The sequence below is a fragment of the Cucurbita moschata genome, unplaced genomic scaffold (assembly GCF_002738365.1).
Source record: "Cucurbita moschata cultivar Rifu unplaced genomic scaffold, Cmos_1.0 Cmo_Scf00068, whole genome shotgun sequence".
In the NCBI taxonomy this organism is placed as follows: Eukaryota; Viridiplantae; Streptophyta; class Magnoliopsida; order Cucurbitales; family Cucurbitaceae; genus Cucurbita; species Cucurbita moschata.
The window spans coordinates 966,229-973,225 of record NW_019268584.1 but is presented as its reverse complement, the minus strand read 5'-3'; positions in this window follow the sequence as shown (position 1 = coordinate 973,225).

Below are 6,997 nucleotides of genomic sequence, written 5' to 3'. Positions count from 1 at the left end.
CACCTAACAGCGCCTTACTCCCCCCAACAGAACGAAGTGGTGGAGCGCCAAAATCAGAGCATCGTCGGGACAACGAGGTCAATACTGGTGACGGTCGGGATTTTTGGGAGATTCTGGGGAGAGGCAGTAATGACGACCGTCTATCTCCTCAATCGGTCACCAACCCAAAGCCTCGACGGGAAGATGTCATAAGAGGCCTGGTACAACAAAAAGCCAACTGTACATCATCTCCGCGTGTTCGGCTGCGTCGCATACATGAAGGTAACGCGACGTCATCTTCGATGAAAGCACCTTCTGGCAGTGGAACGACGTGATTGAGGCAGACCACAACCCAAATCAATTCGCGGTGGAGTACCTCGTCACCGAGTCGAAAGAAGGAGGAGCCCAGCATTAGGAACCGTCACTGCCGCCAGCAGGTGCACCCCCTAAACTAGTGGAGTTCGCAACACCACGAACTGCGGATTCGACGTTGGTTGCCAATCACGATGATGATCTAGTGGCCAGGTACCGGAGGATGGACGACCTAGTGGGAGGAGGTGAACCACCTGGATTGGCAACGTGCGAGCTCGAAGAAGTGGCCGAACTGCATGCCATCAGTGCAGATGAACCGAACACCTTGGCCGAAGTAGAAAGGAACCCATGCTGGCTGAAGACAATGCAAGAGGAGATGACATCCATCACCGAGAACCAGACGTGGAGTCTGGAGGATATACCGCCGGGACACCGAGCCATAGGGCTCAAATGGGTCTTCAAACTGAAGCGCAACGAAAAAGGAGACGTTGTGAAATACAAGGCCCGTCTGGTGGCGTAGGGCTACGTCCAGAAGCAAGGAGTGGACTTCGAAGAGGTATTTGCGCCGGTGGCAAGGTTAGAATCCGTCTGTCTTTTGCTGGCAATTGTATGGACGTGAAGTCTGCTTTCCTTAACGGAGAGCTGAAGGAGACCGTCTACGTCTGACAACCACCTAGCTTCCTGGACAACGACAACCCTGGTAAGGTACTACGCCTGCACAAGGCACTCTACGGGCTTCGACAAGCCCCACGAGCCTGGAATGCGAAGCTCGACAGTACCCTACTGTCACTGAAGTTCAAGCGCTGTGCCTCTGAGCATGGCATGTACACGTACGGCCATGGCAAGCAGCGACTGATCGTTGGAGTGTACATCGACGACCTCATAATCACTAGAGGTGACATAAAAGTCCTCGGAAGGTTCAAGAAGGAGATGTCAAAGAACTTCAAGATGAGCGATCTCGGCGTGCTCAGCTACTACCTCGGCATCGAAGTGCAACAGAATTCTATCGGCATCTCCATCTACCAAAGTGCGTACGCGAAGAAGCTGTTGGACACAACTAGGCTTGCAGACAGTAATCCTACAAGGACGCCAATGGAGAACCGGCTCCAACTAAGGAAGGCCGGCATTACGACGACAGTCGACTCCACCAATTACCGCAACATTGTCGGGAGTCTGCGTTATCTGGTAAACACTTGTCCGGATCTTGCTTATTCTGTTGGATATGTGAGTAGGTTTATGGAAGAAACTAGGCAGGAGCATCTAGTGGCTGTCAAGCGCATCCTGCGCTATGTAGCCGGAACCAGAGGCTGGGGTGTAAGATACAGCGTAGGGAAAGGAAAGGAGAAACTCAAGCTGGTCGGCTACAGTGATAGTGACATGGCCGGTGACGTTGATGATCGTAAGAGCACCAGCGGAATGATCTACTTCCTCTCAGGCGGGCCGGAAGGTAGTTGCTTTGACCTTTTCAATTTTTTAATTTACGCTTATGGAAGAGCATAAATTTGGCCGGCCATTTTTGGCTAACTTTGGGCTAAGTTTTCGCCCACTCTTTCTATTTTTGTAATTAGGTTCGTTATTTAAAGAATTCAACTGAATCAGAAATAAAACATCGAGTCTTCAGCAAATCTCTCCCTCTTTCCTTTTACTTTCCGCTATTTTTTCCTTCGAATAAATTTTCCTTTGGCCAGGTTTTTTCATCGACGTTTTCCTCCGAATTTCCAGAGTCAATTGCCAAAGTGAACACTAGTACCGTGTCTAACGTCTTTTCTTTTGCTCTTGCATCTACGATACATGCTATGTCTACCCCGCGGGAGTACTTATAGACAATACATGCATGGATATAAAAGAGTGCGAAGAACCAAAATCAGATATTGTAAAAGCTTAATGACCTAAAATTTGTAATGTACTTGTCACCACGGTGTCGGACTTCCCAGTGTCTCTACTCGTGGACACATATGCCCTAGCTTCAGTGCGAGTTTGCATCGATCTATCAATCTTTTCTAATGCTCTCAGTGGATTAGGTAGATTTTTGGTATTCTTGGTCGTGCAATTGATGGCAATATGACTCTCTTGGTCACATAAAAAACAAGATCTCGTCTTGGCCACACATCTTCCACCGTGCAACTTCCCATAAATTTCGCACCATAATTCCCCCTTCCTCTAGTCCCATCCTCGCTTCTGGGGCATCTGTCCGTACGTCAGAGAGGGTGCCTCTAATTTCATCGAGTGGCAGGTCGGTCAGTGTAGCGAGGTTTACATGCTGGTGGCCGACGGTCTGAGTCCCTCGAGTCATAGGGCCGTTTGTGTCCAACAGTAACTGACTGATCTTGACGTACCTCATCTCTAGGCTTCTTTAGGGCCATGGCAATTCTCAAGGCTTCATCATATGTCTTCGGGTGTATAGATTCTACCGTATGATATATCTCCAAGTTAAGGTCCAAAACTAATTCCTCAGTCATCTTTTGTTGAGTGTCCACCAAGGACGGCGCAAATCTTTTTAATCTCATTTATTCTCTATCATATCTGTGCACTAAGTGTCCACCCATAGTCAGATGGGTGAATTCCTGTTTTTTGAGTTACTCTTCTTTGGGATAATACTGCTTTAAGAAGGCCTCCTTAAACCAATCTCATGAGATAATTCTCTCTCAAAGGTTAATAATATCTTTATTATCCGTCAACCATACTTCCACGTTCTTTTGCAACATAAATGATGCACATGAGAGTTTCTGGTTGTTTGGACATTCCATTAACATGAACGAAATCTGCATTTGAGTTTCTTTTGGATCTCTCATAGTAGAAGTGAATGGGGGGGGGGGGATCGTATTGCTTGAAGTCCCATAGCCAGTTCGCTCCTCTGGTAGTTCGCAAACTGTTGGCTTGTTGGGTGACCACATGGCGTGCATCATGGCCTGAAACAACTCCCACATCAGACTAGTAGTGGGGTCTATTCTAGCCGCTGGTCCTATTGGAGGTGGTGCAACTTGAGGCGACGCAGTTGCATTCGTCCTAGTTACTGATCCTTCTCGAGGTTGGCTCTCTTTAGCCTCACCCCTCCCTCTACCTCTAATAGGGGGTCGTCCCCTTCCATGTCTTCTGGGCGACATGATTCTAGAAGTCAAGATAATTTTTCTTATGTTTAAGGCTCACTAATATAAGCATCAATATATCGCATAACATTAAAATCATACAATAGCGCAATCATATCACATACTAATATTCAATCAGCATGCTACAATCAACCATATATTCTTAATGCACCATATGCAACATCATATCTTATTTTGCAACATTACATAAAATAAAATGCATGTGATTTAAGAGCATTTCATTTTCTTATCTTATGTAAGACATACCTGCGGTGACAGGGCATCGATGATGGGACCATGGAATGTGTCAAGCGTACCTCATAGGCTAGTCTACAATATCTATAACCTATTGCTCTTATACAATTTGAAACTAAACCATAGAACAGTGTGACGAGTGAGTTCGAAGTGTTTGAATTCAAATTAGGGAATATGCGCTACATATATACGATATATTTAACCGCATTTTTGTTTTATTTACGAATTAAACATAAAGAGAGAATTTGAGATATTTAAATAAGATTTAAATATCTTAATCAATTATGTGTAGGAATTGATTGGGATTGGCATTTGAATTAATATTAAATATTAATTAAATAGTTTAATTAATAATTTAATGTTACTTTAATTTGAAATTCATTATTCAAATTAATTCTTGAATTAAAATGAAGAAAGTCAAAATGTTGACTTTATTTGATGGAAAAATCCATGTTAGTGGAATTTTGAGGTGTTAAAATTTGGTTAACTCAAACATGCATGCTTGCCACATAATCCCAAACATGTGAGTGAAATTTTATCTGTCAAAATTTGGTGATCTCAAATTTGCATTTACATGCAAACATGACTCTTTAAATAGAGTGATCATGGTACATGGAAGGTCTTCTTCTTATTGGTGAAAAACCTTGAGAAAAACCTCTCACAAACACTCTCTTCACATATACAAAATCCCTCCACAGTTTAGTCACTCACCGGATTCCACAATCCCGTTCTAAGGTCGGAGGATAGTGAAGAAGACACTAGTGGTGGTTCGAAACCAATTCGTGAGGAAAAAGAAGTTTGAACTACAAAAGGTTAGTATTTAAACTCATTAAGTTTTAATACTTATGAACATGCTAGTTATTTACTATAATTGATGTTCTAAAAGTGCCTAAGATCTAAATTGCTTCCGCATGTGTTATATTAACACCAACAATTGGTATCTGAGCAAGTTTTAGGCACTTTATTTACATTAATTTGATCATGGTGGGTACCATTTCATGAATGAAATTTGTGGTTGCTAAAGTGGATGGTTTTGGTTTTGGCATTTTTTTTATGCTTCCATTTGATACAATTATTGTAATAAGCCTAATGTGTATGGGCTTTAATGAATGAAGAAAGGTTTGTAATTTTTATGGTGTCATTAGAGTCCATTTTAGGTTGTAATTGATCGAAAATGGAAGAGATAGCAAGCTGAACCGAAGAAGATTGAAGAGGCGGCTCAAGTTATTTTTAATTATTAATGTAATAATTTAGTTAATTGCTTGTTTAAAATGCCAAAACCAACCCACTTTAGTGTGTTTAATTAATTATGCATTATGAATGTATGTTTTAATTAAATAGAAAATGTATATGCATAAAGTAAGTCATATAGATTTAAAATCCCACCATAGGCTAAGCATGTTTCATGCATTCCAAGTATGTTATAAGTGTTATAATGTATAGTATGCATGTTTAGGGTTACATGAGTGATAGATATAAATTGTTATATTATTGCATGGAATGGATGATTATATAATTGTTATATAAAGCATGTTAGATGCATGTTATAGGTTATTTTCAATGTCATAAAACGAGATAGACGTTAAAATCTATAATAAAGATAAGTACATGCTCACTTAGGGTTCAGAACCAAGCACGATCAATTTTAATAGTTAAAATAGGTCGATGTCTTGTAAAATTGTGCTCATAAGAAAGCTCACCGGCACGAACTTGTCTAAGGCTTGAGGTACTTAAGTTGACGGTTTACGAAACACCTACTACTTGGAGATCGGACCAGTATTTGAGCTTAGTTAGCCCAGTTTTATAAGCATGCTTAAGTGATGTAAGATTTAGAAAAATCACCTAGACTTATGTTATATTTAATTAGCCGGAATATACTTAAGTAATGAGTATACCCAACCATCTAAAATACTTAGTGAGAGGAAAAAGGTGTATAAGATACATCGTTTTCTTTTCACACAGTGAGATTCATGCTCGGCCTCGTGTCGCCCTGGGAGCGTCCTCCATTCGGAAGGTATTTGCATGAGTCAATAACAAGGTGAATAGAGAAAGTATTTATAGTAAGTGGGAGAAGGAAGTATATCAAATACGTCCTATGGTCTCCACCACTAGGTTACACCGTGAGATTCCCATGTTCCACCTACATGTTGCCCTAGAGCAACTACCCATTCAGAGGGTCGTAACATGGGAGTCAAAACAACGCAAACTCCAGAAATGGATAGGATTTCTTAGGTCCGTTCCCAACTTTGGCTTTTTCATTCGATAGCATTATTGGGACCGATCAATGAGGTCTGAAAATGGTGGCTCACAATTACGAAGAAATACTAAGAGTTGGTATATTCTTGACCAAAACAACGATAACTAAGAACACTATAGGAATAAGAGTTATTCTGGGGTTAGGGTTTAAGTCAAGAATGTCTTGGTTTAGTGAATGATGATTGACTACCCCTCGGTAGCAGTTGCTCTAACTCACTAAAGTATCGTTACAAATTAATAATGATTTGGGTACATTATTACCTTTGCTAAAACTGATTGCATTAAATAGGATTAAGTCAAATCGTTAATAGAATTTTCTTTATATCACAGCATGACAAACTCAATAGTACAATTACTCACTTCTAAGAAATTAAACGGCGACAACTACAAAACTTGGAAATCAAACATAAACATAATACTGATCATTGATGATTTAAAGTTTGTTTTAACTGAGGAGTGTCCTCCAAACCCCAGCTCAAATGCATACCGAACAGTTCGGGACGCATATGACAGATGGATAAAGGCAAATGATAAAGCCCGAGTGTACATTCTAGCCAGCATATCTGATGTTTTGGCTAAGAAACACGATGTTATGGGTATTGTTAAAGAGATTATGGAATCTCTAAAAGGGATGTTTGGACAACCGTCCTTCTCCCTTAATGAGCTACAGACTTATCAGTCCCGCTTAACGAACAAGGGACAAACAGGAGAAGCAAATGTTGCTATCTCCAAAAAATTACTACAAGGATCGTCCTCCAAAAATAAGTTTGGACCTTCAACTTCTAAAAGTGTTTTGATGAAGAAGAAGGGTAAAGGGAAAAATAAGATTCCTACTAACTGGAAGAGAAACTGCCCAAAATACCTTGCAGACAAGAAAACCAAAAAAACACAACAAGGTAAATATGATTTACTCGTTGTAGAAATATGTTTAGTAGAGTATGACAACTCAACTTGGATACTAGATTCAGGGGCGACTAATCATATTTGTTCTTTTTAGCAGGAAACTAGCTCCTGGATTATACTTGCGGACGGCGAGATAACACTCAGGGTTGGAACAGGAGAGGTTGTCTCAGCAAGATTAGTAAGAAATTTAAAGTTGTTTTTTGGAG